Source organism: Phascolarctos cinereus, unplaced genomic scaffold, assembly GCF_003287225.1.
Source record: "Phascolarctos cinereus isolate Bilbo 61053 unplaced genomic scaffold, phaCin_HiC Scaffold_1;HRSCAF=81, whole genome shotgun sequence".
NCBI lineage: Eukaryota > Metazoa > Chordata > Mammalia > Diprotodontia > Phascolarctidae > Phascolarctos > Phascolarctos cinereus.
The window spans coordinates 197,207,253-197,220,717 of NW_027555514.1; the positions used below are offsets into that span (position 1 = coordinate 197,207,253).

A 13,465-nucleotide genomic window follows, 5' to 3' on the forward strand; every position below is an offset into this window, starting at 1 on the left:
TGAATTCCTGTTAAATATAATCTGTTCATAATGTATAGTCTTTTGACATGTTATTTTATCTTCTTTGCTAAAATTTTACTTAAAATCTTTACATCTATGCTCATTAGGGATAGTGGTTATAATTGTATTTTTCCTGTTTTGGCTCTTCCTTGTTTATGAAAAGACCAAATTTGTGTCACAGAAAGAATTTGGTAAAATCTCTTTTTATTTATTTTTTGTAAATAATTTATATAATATCAGAAGTCATTGTTCTTTGAATACTTAATAGAATTCATTTGTTTATCCTTCCAGTCCTAGAGCTTTCTTTCTTAAGAAAGTCATTTATGGCTTGTTAAATTTCTTTCTCTGAAACTGAGTTGCTTAAAATTTCTATTTCTTGTTATATTAATTTGGGTATTTTACATTTTTGTACATATTTATTTCATTTAAGTTGTGTGCTTTATAGTTATCTGTATACAGTTAGCAAAATGATTTCTAATAATACATTTTATTCTTATGAATTCTTTTTTTATTTTTGATGTTGTTAATTTTGTTTTCTTCTCTCAAAATAAATCAAATTAGCTAATGGTTTGTCTATTTTTAAAATCAGATTCCTGTTTTATTTATAAATTGTTTTTAATTGTGTTAATTTTTTCTTTAATTATCAGGATTTCTAGTGCCTACTTAGGGTTTTTAATTTTATAATTATCTAGTATTTTTAGTTACATTCCAAATTCACTGACTTATTCTTTTTCTTTTTTGTTAATAAAAGTTATATGATAATACATATCTTCAATCCCTTAATTTTTGTCTGGGTGAATCATCATATTTCAAAGTCTTTATATTATCAAATTTTGTATTTTCACTTATTCCTTGTAAAAAAAAATTGTTGGATTTTGCTTTCTAATCCGTTCTGCTAATCTCTTCCATTTTCTGGATGAGTTAATCCCATTCACATTCACAGTTATGATAGTTAATTGTTTATTCATTAATTTCTCATGAGAATGAGGAGCCAATATAATAAAATAATGATACATCCTAAATTAATTTACTTATTCAGTGCATACCAATCAAATTACCAAAGGATTACTTTATAGAACCAGAAAAAAATAATATTGAAATTCATATGGAGGAAAAAAAGTCCAGAATAACAAGAGAAATAATGAAAAGAAATGGGGATGAAAGGGGCTTAATAGTGCCAGATCTCAAACTATACAACAAAGCAGTAATTATAAAAAATAATTTGGTGATAATAATAAATGACAATAACAGTAGCTAACATTTATATACTGCTTACTACCTTTTTTTATGTTATATAGTGCTTACTATAGTACTAAGTGCTTTAAAATTATTATCTCATTTGATACATTTGGTACTGGTTAAAAAATAGTGCCTTCAGTGGAACTGATGAGATATACAACATGCAGAAGCAAATGTATTTAATACTATTTGATAAAACACAAAGACCCCAGCTGCTTGGATAAGGACCCACCATCTGATAAAAACTGCTAGGAAAATTAGATAGCAATCTGAAAGAAATTAGATTTAGACCAGTACCTCATACCATATACAAAGATAAGCTCCAAAAGGGTACATAGCCTAGATATAAAAGGTCATATCATAAGAAAATTAGATAAACAAGTTAAATAATTATCAGTTGAATCTGTGAATTGGATAAAATTTATAACCAAACAAGGAACAAAAAGGATCATAAAAGATAAAATAGGTAATTTTGATTACATAAAATTAAAACATTTTTGCAAATAAAACTAAGATTGAAACAAAAACAATTAACTGGAGAAAAAAATGTAGCAAATGTCTCTGAGAAAGATTTCATTTCTAAGATACAGAAAGAAATTATTCAAATTTATAAGAAAAAGAGCCATTCCCCAATTGATAAATGATGTAAGCATATGAACAGGCAATTCTCAAGCAAAGAAACCCAGACTATCTATAGACATATGAAAAAATGCTCCAAATCACTACTAATTAAATAAATGTGAATTAAAGCAATTCTGAGATTATATTTCTCACCCATTAGAGTGTCAAAATTGAAAAAAGGAAAATTATAAATGCTGTACACACTGTGGGAAAATAGGCACATTGATGCACTGATGGTGAATCTGAATATAGGTAAAACCATTCAGGGAATGAAAGCAATTTAGAATTACACACAAAAAATTACCAAGCACTGCATGCTTTTTTGACCCAGCTATACCACTACCAGGCCTATACCCAAAAGAGTCAAAGAAAGTAGAAAAAGTTCCCATGTACAAAAATATTTATAACAGCCCTTTGTAGTGGCAAAAATGGAAAACTATGTGATGTCCATCAATTGAAGAATGGCTGAATAACTTGCAGCATATGAATGTGACGGAGTACTATTCTGCTAAAAGAACTGAAGAAATAGATGAAGTCAGAAAGACTTGGAAAGACTTATATGAACTAAAGCAGAGTGAAGTAAGCAGAACCAGAAATATAATTTATACTACAAGGTATCCTCAAAGTCTTAATGCATAGCTTAAAATGAGGCAGTTAGATGGCTCAGCAGATAGAGTGCTGGGCCTGGAGTCAGGAAGACTTCAATTCAAAGTCAGCCTCAGATGCTTCCCAGCTTTGTGACCTTGGGCAAGTCACTTATCTTCTATTTGCCTTAATCCACTAAAGAAAGAAATGGCAAACCACTCCAGTATCTTTGCCCAAAAAACCCATGGACAGTATTGGCATGCTATGGTCCACGAGGTCACAAAGAGTCAAAAACGACTGAACAGCTTCATAACAACAACATAGCTTTAAACTACACTAGGGCTTTTGAGAAATGCTGTATAACATCAATATTATAAAAAACCAATTTTGAAGACTTTTATAAACTGACGAAGAATTAAACAAGAACCAGAACAATTTATACAATAACAACGCTAAAAATAAACAACTTTTAAAGTCATAAGAACTATGAGCAACACAATGACCATCCATGATTCTAGTGGACTGATGATAAAACATATTAGCCATGGAAGATAAGTGGTGGATTTAAGGTACAGAAATGTGTGCATGCATTCATTCATTTGTTTATATATATACATATTTTTTTCATAACATGACTATTATGGACATGTTTTGCATGACTACATGTATATAACCTATATCGAATTGCTTGCCTTCTCAATGGGGGAGGAGGGGTAGAGAGGGAGAAAGGGAGAGAATTTGGAACTAAAGTTTAAAAAAAGAACGTTAAAATTTGTCTTTACATATACATACACACAGACACATGTATATATACACATATATGCATATATGTATATACAATATACACATATATCTCACAAATATATGTATATTCGTATACAAACATTGAGGGAATTTGTTTTCCTTAACTATACATATTTGTTACAAGGAAATTTTTTTTTCCAATTGATTTGGGGCCTGGGAGGCAGAGAAAATAGAATTCTGGTCATTTTTAAAAATAGAGGTGTGAGAAGTTACAACAGATGTGAAATGCTGCATGTACTTTCAGATGAGGTCACCATATCAGTTGTTTTTGGTGAATCATTTTACTTTGCTACAAGAGACTTCTCATAAAGACAGGGTAATCTGTAAATATTTGGAATGTAAAAACAAAACATATGAGTAAAACTTTTTTTTAAATAAATAAATTAGAGGAGCAAGGAAGAAATCACCTGTTAGATCTATGGGGTAGAGGAAAGTTCATGACAAACAATAGAGAGGATCACAGGAGGTAAATCAGAAAATTCTTTATTACATAACGTTTTAAAGATTTTGCCCAAACAAAAACTAATGCAACTAAAATTGGAAGAGAACCATGTAAATGGAAGAAAAGTCTTTGTAATAAGTTTTTCTGATGAAGATTTAATTTCAGAGATATATAGAACTGATTTCAAATTTATTAGAATAAGAGCCATTCTTCAGTTGATAAATAGTCAAAAGGTACAAACAGGCATTTTTCAGAGGAAAAATCCAAATTATCAATAATCACGTGAAAAATGCTCTTTCATTAATAGAGTGGCAAATTAAAACAATTCTGAGGGTCTATCTCATAGCCTTTGGCAAAGCTGACAAAAAAGGCAAATGCCAAATGCTGGAAGGGCTGTGGGAAAACAGGTATACTAATGCACTGTTGGTGGAACTATAAACTGGTCTAGCCATTCTAGAAAGCAATCTGGAACTAGGCCCCCAAAATTATTAAACTGTGTCCTTCAACCCCATAATACTAATATTAGGCCTATATCCTTAAAGAGATAAAAAGAAAAGCAAAAGAATCCATATATTATAGTAACTCTTTTTCCAGCAGCAAAGAATGGAAACTGAGGGTGCGCCCATCAGTTGGGGAATGGCTAGCTAAGTTATGGTAACAAATGTGATGGAATGCTATTTTACTATAAGAAATTATGAAGGGAATAGTTTCAGAGAAACCTGGGAAAATTTGTATGAACTGATGCCAAATGAAGTGAGCAGAACCAGGAGAGTGATTTATACAATAACAATATTGTAAAGATAGCTCTGAAAGACCTTAGGACTCTGACCAACACAATGACCTGCCACGATTTCAGAGGACTCATGATTAAACATGGTACCCACCTCCTTACAGAGAGGTGATGGGTTCAGAGTAACAAGGCCAGTGGGAGAACTTGCTTTGCTTGAATATGGCATGTTTAGAATAAGCCCTTTGTTTTTCTTCCTTTCTCAGTTGGAGAGGGTATTGGGGAGAAGATGGGAGGGATACAAAAGGGATTTTCATTGACTAAAAAAAATTAAGATGTAATTAAAAATTCTTTGGAGAGATATAGCAACATAGACACACAGGCCTAAATTGTGTCATAAAATATGAAGACAGAATTATTATGTCATTGTCCAAGTCTGAAATCATTTTGTAACATCTTTATCAAAGGCCTCACCAGTTTCTAATGGAAAACTAAATCAAAGTTCAGGGATAAATCCCTAACTCCCTGAAGATAAATTATGGTCGTGACAGGACTTTGTTGTCATTGAGTTGCTTCAGTCATGTCCAACTCTTCATGATCCCATGTGGGGTTTTCTTGGCAAAGGTACTGGAGTGGTTTGCTGTTTGCTCTCCAGCTTGTTTTAGATGAGGAAACTGAGGCAAATAGGGGTAAGTGACTTTCCCAGGGTCACACAGCTAGTAAGTGTCTGAGGCCAGATTTGAACTCACAAAGATGAGTCTTCCTAACTCCAGGCCTGGCACTCTATCCACTGCACCACCTGCAGCCCAGTGACAGAACAAGGGTATCCAATGAAGAGCAGTATCTCTTTCTCCACTTTTGAACAGACTGAAGGCCTAAAAGCCTTCTCCTAAAAGAAAATTGTTCTTCAGGATGCACCGACGTTTTAATTGACTATTGTTATTTAACTGAATCAAAAGCTCTAACATAGACTCTATATCCTTTTTAATCTTGACTGAAGAATTTTGCCTTTGTTTCATAACTACTATGAAATTACAAGGAAAGATACTTGGAATACTTTTATTGAAAAGTGACTTTCAATGAACAGAGGAAACTCTACCCTTTGCATTGTTCTTTCTAATTTAGATGAAGATCATTAAGAAATTTGTTTTTGACAGAGCAACAGTTTCCATGCTGCACTATTTAAATAAACAGTTATTAACAATGTTTTATTGTCTATTGTATCATTGAAGAGAAAAATCATGGTACAACAGAATGGGCACTGGGTTCAGATCCTGACTTTTCCATTTTTTGAGCTGTGTGATTTTAGGCAAGTCACCTAACCTCTCTAAATGAGAAGGGTGAACCAGACTAGGGCTTCTTACACCTTTTCCACTTTAGACCACCTTTTTGCCCGAGAAATTTTTACACGACCCTGGGTATATAGATATATAAAATAGGCATACAAATCAAACATTTACTGATAATAAATCATAAAGAAAATTATTTTAAAACAATTCTTTGGTACACATATCATTTTACCATTTATTAAAGATGAAAGCAAATTTGCATACTAATGAGATGGATGTGCTTGTTTATTTTTAGATAAAGAATTAGATCTTGGCAGAATATTTGATACTGAAGGACATAGAGCATCTTCAACATTTTTCAAAGTTGATCGATATTTTGATTTTATAATCATCAATGCTGAAAACGCTGCTTTGCATAAATACATAGTACAAAATGACAGAAGTATGTTTAAAGCCATTTCAGAAATTGTTGGAAATTCTGCCCTAATCCCAAGCCAAAATTTATTTAACAATTTTTGTGGAAACTCAAGTTTTAAACCTATGCTGCTTGATAACTTGGCAAATTCTTCTTGAACTTTTGATGGCAGATAACTAATGTTTGGGGGGGGTTATTATTTCAATTGAGTATGGCTTATGAATTCAATTTAGTTCTTTAGAATCAAAATTTGAAGGGAAGTATTTCTGAAGCTGTCTCCAGGCACTCCAGATGATCAACTATAACTCCTACAATTAAATCCTTGGGAAGGTTATTTTCAATTATAAAATCATCTGTAGCTGTAAACATTTCTAAAGAACCATTTTCCACTCTATTCTTCCATATGTTAACTTTTTTAGTAAAACTTCCAATTTTATCTTTTAAGATAAATACATTACAATTTTTTTCCTTGAAGCAACATGTTTAAGTCATTAAGTTTAAAAAAAAATCTGACAAATAACAGTTTTGAAAGCCATAAGTCATTATAAAAAAATTAACAAAATTGGATTTCTGCTCAGTCAAGAATATGACAACTTCATCTTTCAATTTCAATAATCTGTTTAAACTTCACCCTCTTGAGAGCCACCTCACCTCTGCATGGAGTAATACGCTTTTGTAATCAGAGTCCAAGTCTTTCCAAAGGTTTGAAAACAAACAACTGTTAAGGGCTCAGTTTTTAATGAAGTTAATGGATTTGATAGTATCACGAAGCACAACATCTAACTGGTGATAGATATATATATATATGTATATATCTATATATATATATATAGATAGATAGATAGATAGATAGATAGATATTTGGCTATGAGTGCCTCTTGATGGATCACACAGTGAATAAAAGTGATATGTTCATTGCCACTAGTTTTAACTTTCGCTACAAATCCAACATTCTTGCCCATTATTGCTTCAGCACCATCTATACTGACTCCAACACAATTTTTCTACTGTAAACCTTCATTTGTGAAAAATTCATCGACTTTAAGATATATATCTTCCCTTCTTACGTGCCCTTCCAAAAGGCCACATCACAGTAATTCCTCATGTATGCTTCCTTCATAAACACAACTTACATAAAGTAACAACTGTGCCATGTTAGAAATATCAATTGTTTCATCTAGTTTGTGCTGCCCTTAAGACTGGTAATAAGCTGCTGGAATTGGTCATTAATAATTTCAGAACTTCTTTTGGAAACATTATCATTCAGTAAAGGAATTTTATGAATTTCATCCCGATACTTTTTCCCATGAACTATTTCTGACATTTTAATAGCAGCAGGTAACACAAGATCGTCTGCTATTGTATAGGGCTTTTTTTGCTTTTGCAATTAAATAGGAAGTTTCATAAGATGCAAATAAATACTTTTCATTTATAGTGAATTTCTCAAAACATTGTTCTTCTTCATTTGAAGATTTTAAAAGTTGTTCAAAATATTCCTTTGGTTTATTGCAGTACATTGCATGCTTGACATTAAGATGTCATTTTAGTTTGGCTGGTTTCATGCTCTCCACAGCCAAAACTTCATTTCAAATTAAGCAAAGAGGTTTTTCCACACCATCACCATTATCAGAAGTAAATCCATATTGCAAAAATGATTCCACGTATTTTCTTTTACTTGTTAATTTAGGTGTACTACAACCTAGTAGTGAAGACTGCCACATTGTCATCAGTATTTTTACCTCTTCTGTCTACATTTAGCCACTTATCCATAACCAAAAAATATTTTTGTCCTAAAATATAAATAAATATTGCTAACAATTTCTCAAATACTAGCTTTAATTCATGAAATTACATTTGTGCTTAATTTTAAAAATTTATGTTCACACTTACACAAACAGTGGTGATGGTAGAGAAATATTATTAAAGGGTTTTTGTCTTTACTTGCTACAATTAAACATTTACATTTCTGTAAAAGAAGGAGATAACAGAAATTTTAAAATCAAACATTCTAACACAATACAATCCAAAGATATGCTAGCGTGACACTTACATGCTGACAAATGATGGTAGGAAAATATTAAAAGTCTTTATTTTCCATAATTAAACTATTATGTTTCTGTAAGAGCAGAAAACTTTGTATGTGCAGTAAAAACACTGCAATTTATATAACATGCAATGGTTTCGGATCTGAGCCAAGGTGTTTTTGCCAGCCATTCATTGGTGTTGTGTGGCATGATGGCATGTGCAGTGCAAAGTGCACATGCTGTGTGTTCAGAGCCATGGCTGCAGTGAAATCGCTTGATGCAACACGGCAAAGTGCTGCCAGAAACACCTTGGATTCATTATGCGTTGGATTTTGAATTAATTTTTGGTCATTGCGAATTCAGAAACATTTTACTGTGACCAAATTTTTCGCAACCCCCACATTCAGTTAGGTGACCCCCTGTGGAATCATGACCCACAATTTAAAAAGCGCTGAACTAGATGGCCTCTAATATCCCTTCCAACTTTAAATCTACGCTCCTGTTTTCTAGTTTTAGAGATAGAGAAGTCTCTAAAAAAGTTTAGAGCTAAATAGACAGCCTAGTGTCTTGAATTGGGAAGACCTGGGTTTAAATTCTGAGTTTGTCATTTATTCGCTGCATGATTTTAGTAAGTCACTTAATCCTTTGTGGTCTCAGGTTTTGGTCATCTGTAAACAAGGTGACTGGCCCAGTTGACCTGGAAGGTCTTTTTTTTTTTTTTTGGGTGAGGCAATTGGGGTTAAGTGACTTGCCCAGGGTCACACAGCTATTAAGTGTTAAGTGTCTGAGGCTAGATTTGAACTCAGGTCCTCCTGACTCCAAGGCCAGAGCTTTATCCACTGCATCTAGCTGCCCCCCCCCTTTTTTTGGATAGAAGGTCTTTTTTGAATGCTTTTATTTTTGATAACTTCCCTGAGCCTCTGTTTCTTTATCAGCAAAATAACATTTACGTTTTATTACCTTCCCTGCGAAAGGGATATCATGAGGAAAGTGCTTTTTATAGACTATGAACATGAGCAATAAATATAAGTATTTTTATTAAATGTTTTATTAAATTATTAATTAACACAGGAATAATAACTCTGAGGCAAGGTGACTCCAAGAGGTCCATAGATTTCTCACTTAGCTGCACTACTTGCGGTCCATGACCTTGGATGGGAAAAAATTACATCCTTATTTTCCCTAACCTCTAACTGAAAATTAGCATTTCTTTCAATTATTAAAAAACAACAACAACAACATTATGACAAGTGGTCCATATGTTTCAATAGAAAGCCAAGGGATCCATGGCACAAAAGAGGTTAAAAACTCCTGATCTAATCCAGTCTCCTCATTTTACACAATGTAGGAGGAAACTGAAGTACAATGACTTGCCTAAGGCCACACATGAAGATTATAGAATTACACAAAGAATGCAAATAACACAGCTAGGAGTCAAACCTAGTTCCTCTGACCCTAAACCCAATCCTCGTTGCCCTATGCCATACATGTACTTTTTTCCAGGCTTTATAATGTACACATTTGAATTTCTCTCATCTCTCCTGTGATGTGACTCCTTTTCCATCTACAATGCCTGCTAGGGAAGCATTTTTGGAGAAATAGCTGATTAAAAAATGAATTCGTAGAGGTGAAAGAGGAAGTGCAGTGGTTTTTTGGTTTATGCATTATGTAGGGGCTACAATTCAGTCACACTAAAGTTGTTCATAATCCATCCTCTCGGCTCCTTCTTCAAGACTTTGAAGACAGCTAATTAACTGAGAGGAATTTGGATATCTTAGGATTTGGTCATTCCTTCTGGGCCTGGGCCCCTCACAAAGATCCCTAGCAATGTCTGTGCCCAGAGCTCCGGAAGAGAACTATCGACACATTTACAACTAAAAACAGAGCTTCCTTTCCTGACTGGTGTGGGCCATTAAAGGCCCCAACAGATGTTGATGAAACTTCCCTTTGCAACTCAGCCCTCTATTATGTTACTAAAGCCCAGGACAAAAGCTACCTCCTTCACAGAGGCAACTGTGGACAGAAAGGTCTTCTCTCCTCTCAATTCCCTTCAAATCTTCTCCACTTTCCCACCCAGCAAAATCTGAGCTAGATATCAGATTTCTTTGTGGAGGTCTATGAAAACCTAAGCCATTCTTACAGGATCTTTGATGTCAGACTGGAGAGAGCCCTTCAAGTTCATAATCAATCAATCAACATTTATGAAGCAGTTACTATGTGCCAGGCACTGTACTAAGTGCTGGGGATACAAAAATGGGAGGCAAAAAAGATAGTCCCTGCCCTCAAAGAGCTTACAATCTAATGGGGGAAGATAAAACCCCAATAGGAAGCTGAAAGGGGGAGGAGGGAAAGATGAAAAGGTGCCCAGCTAGGGGACTTGGTGGAAAAGTCAGTCAGAGAAATCCCAAGGTAGTCCAGCCAGGTGAGAAATGAGATGTCTGAGCTGAGCACTCTACTTAAATGGAGGTTTGTCATTCATGGCCCCACCTTTCAGAGAGGCAGAGGATAGGGATAAGGTAGAGTACCAAGGTTGATGAGATCTTACAAGATGATGAGGTTCTTGAGGCCTGGTGGAGAAGACAGTCAGAGAAGTTCCAACATAGTGCAACAGGTGAGAAATGAGGAGATACTGATAAAAGGTCTAAGAAAATACAATGAGAAAGTTTGGAGTCATAAAGAGTATACCCTATGATGACTGGGGTCTTAGGGGTTATAGTCTCAGAGAGGAAGACCAGGAGTCTAAGACCTAGTTTTAGATTTAGCATCTAACACTATTTACTCTATAACCACTTTACCACTATACGCCTGTTTCGCATCCATAAAATGGAAATATTTCTACTCTCCAACTTACAAGGTTGTTGTTGAGGAAAATGCTTGGCAAATCTTAAAGCATTATATAAATGTTATGATGCAATTTCCATTGCCCACTTTCCTTCTGAATTCAGATATAAAATTGAAAATTCCACTTGACTAGCTGAAATGACCACTCCAACCACGTTGGCATTGCCACACCAATATCAGATTACTGGCCTGGGATTCAAGAGAACTCGGTTTCCCCGATAAATGAGTGGTTAAAGAAATGAACAAATAGTTTTCAAAAGAAGAATTGCAAACCATTAATAATCATTTGAAAGACTGCTCCATGGGAAAATAGGGACACTAATGCACTACTGGTAGAGTTATGAAGTAGTTCAACCCTTCTGGAGAACAATTTGAAACTATGCCCAACAGACTATAAAATCGTGCATACTCTTTGACCCTGAAATATCACTTCTAGGTCTGTATCTCAAAGAGATCAAAGAAAAGGAAAATGACCTATATATACAAAAATGTATATAGTAACTCTTTTGTGTTGGCAAAGAATTGGAAATTGAAGGGATGTCCATCAGTTGGGGAATGGCTGAACAAATTGTGGTGGATTGTAATGGAATGCTATTGTGCTATAAGAAATGATGGGCAGGATGCTTTCAGAAAAACCTGGAAAGACTTACATGAACTGATACACAGTGAAGTAAGCAGAACGAGAAGAACATTGTACGTACTGACAGCAATATTGTAAGGATGATCAGCTGACGAAAAGAACTCCAGAAAGAGAACTGATGAACCCTAAGTGCAGACTGAAGCATACTTTTTTCACTTTCTTTATGGTTCTTGATTTTTATTGGTTTTTTTTTTACAACATGGCTAACATGAAAATATGTATTCCATAACTTCATATGTATAAATGATATATTGCTTGCCTTCTCAATGGACGATGGCGGGGCAAGAGGGAGAGAATTTGGAACTCAACAGAGAGGAAGGGAATACAATGGGAGAGAAAACTCTCTGGGGAAAATAAAATACTAAATAAAAACAAAAAAAGAAGGAAGCACAGAAAAGCATGGTAGCTTTGAAAATGATGAGTAATATTTATTACATAGTTTTTAAAAAGTAAACAGTGTGAAATGGAAATTCATGGTTTTGTATTGAATCCTCTTTTTTATGTTGTGCTGTGTACATGGAAATGTTCTTTTTTGTATGTGTCTTTTTGTACTTAAGTTCAAAATGAATTTAAAAATTTTTTAAAAAAGAAATACCAATAACTCATGAGCTGGAAATGTTTCAGTGAGGATGACACTGATGACTAGTGTACATTAAATGGACTAAAGACATTGTTTCACTATATGCCAGTAATACATCAAAACAAAACTGGAGACATACTTAGCAGGTGTAACTAGGGCTTCATACTATTTTTTGTTAATAGCACTCTCAGTTCCAAGTAACATAATAATCGATGCAAACTAAGGCAGAACAATTTTAAGAAATAACTTCATCCCTAAACCCAGTCTGGATGTAATAAAAGCTAAAATTAAGGACCTGCTAAAATCTAAAGAGTGAAAAAAAAGAATGACTGAATGACTGAAAATTCTCACTTAACACAAATTTCCTCAGACCAATTTTTTATCTTATTTATGACTTTCTGTGACCCTTGAAGACATTAGGGTTCTAAAGGCACACTTGTTTCTTCTCCCCCTATTAAAATGTAAGCATTTCATCCATATGTATGTAACCATTCCAAGTGTTCATATGAACTAATCTTCCTAGTTTTCACTTTACTCCCATGTTTGTGTTTCAAAGTTTCTACTCAGCTCTGATATTTTAATTAAGAATGTTTGGAAGTCTTCTATTTCATTAAAGATCCATTATCCCCTATAGGACTATGTAGGATAAGTTATTCTAGGTTGTAAACTTATCTTTTGCCTTTGGAATCCTAAGATCTGTATACTAAGATCTCTTCTTTTTAGTGGTATCTTCAAAATCTTGTGTGATCTTCACTATGGCTCTGTAGTACTTGAACCTTCTCTGTCTGTATACTTGCAGTATTTTATTTTTCTTTGACTTCAAAGCTCTGTAGTTTGGCCATAACATTCCTGAGACTTTTCATTTTGGAATTTTACAGGAGGCAACCAATGAATCCTTTCTAATTTTCATTTTGATTTCTGGTACTAACAGAAGTTAGGGGTAGATAGGTGGTACAGTGGTTCGAGTGTCCTCATACACTTGTTGGCTGTGTGACCCTGGGCAAGTCACTTCACCCTCTTTGCCTCAGTTCTTCACCTCTAAAATGTTCTGGAGAAGGAAATGACAAACCACTCCAGTATCTTTGCCAAAAAAACTGCAAATAGGATCGCAAGGAGTTGGATGTGATTGAAACAACTGAACACCACCAGCACCACTAACAGGTTTAAGCAGTTTTTGTTTATAATTTCATGAAATATGATACCTAGGCTTTTTCTTTAATCATAATTTTTAGGTAGCCCAGTGATTCTTACATTATTT

At 34.1% G+C, this 13,465-nt stretch overlaps 1 protein-coding gene across 2 annotated transcripts in view; it reads right to left on the reverse strand.

Annotated features, from left to right (window-relative positions):
• Window positions 1–13,465, reverse strand: part of ADA2 (adenosine deaminase 2) — a 145,888-nt gene that overhangs the window by 21,184 nt on the left and 111,239 nt on the right. The window lies entirely within an intron of this gene.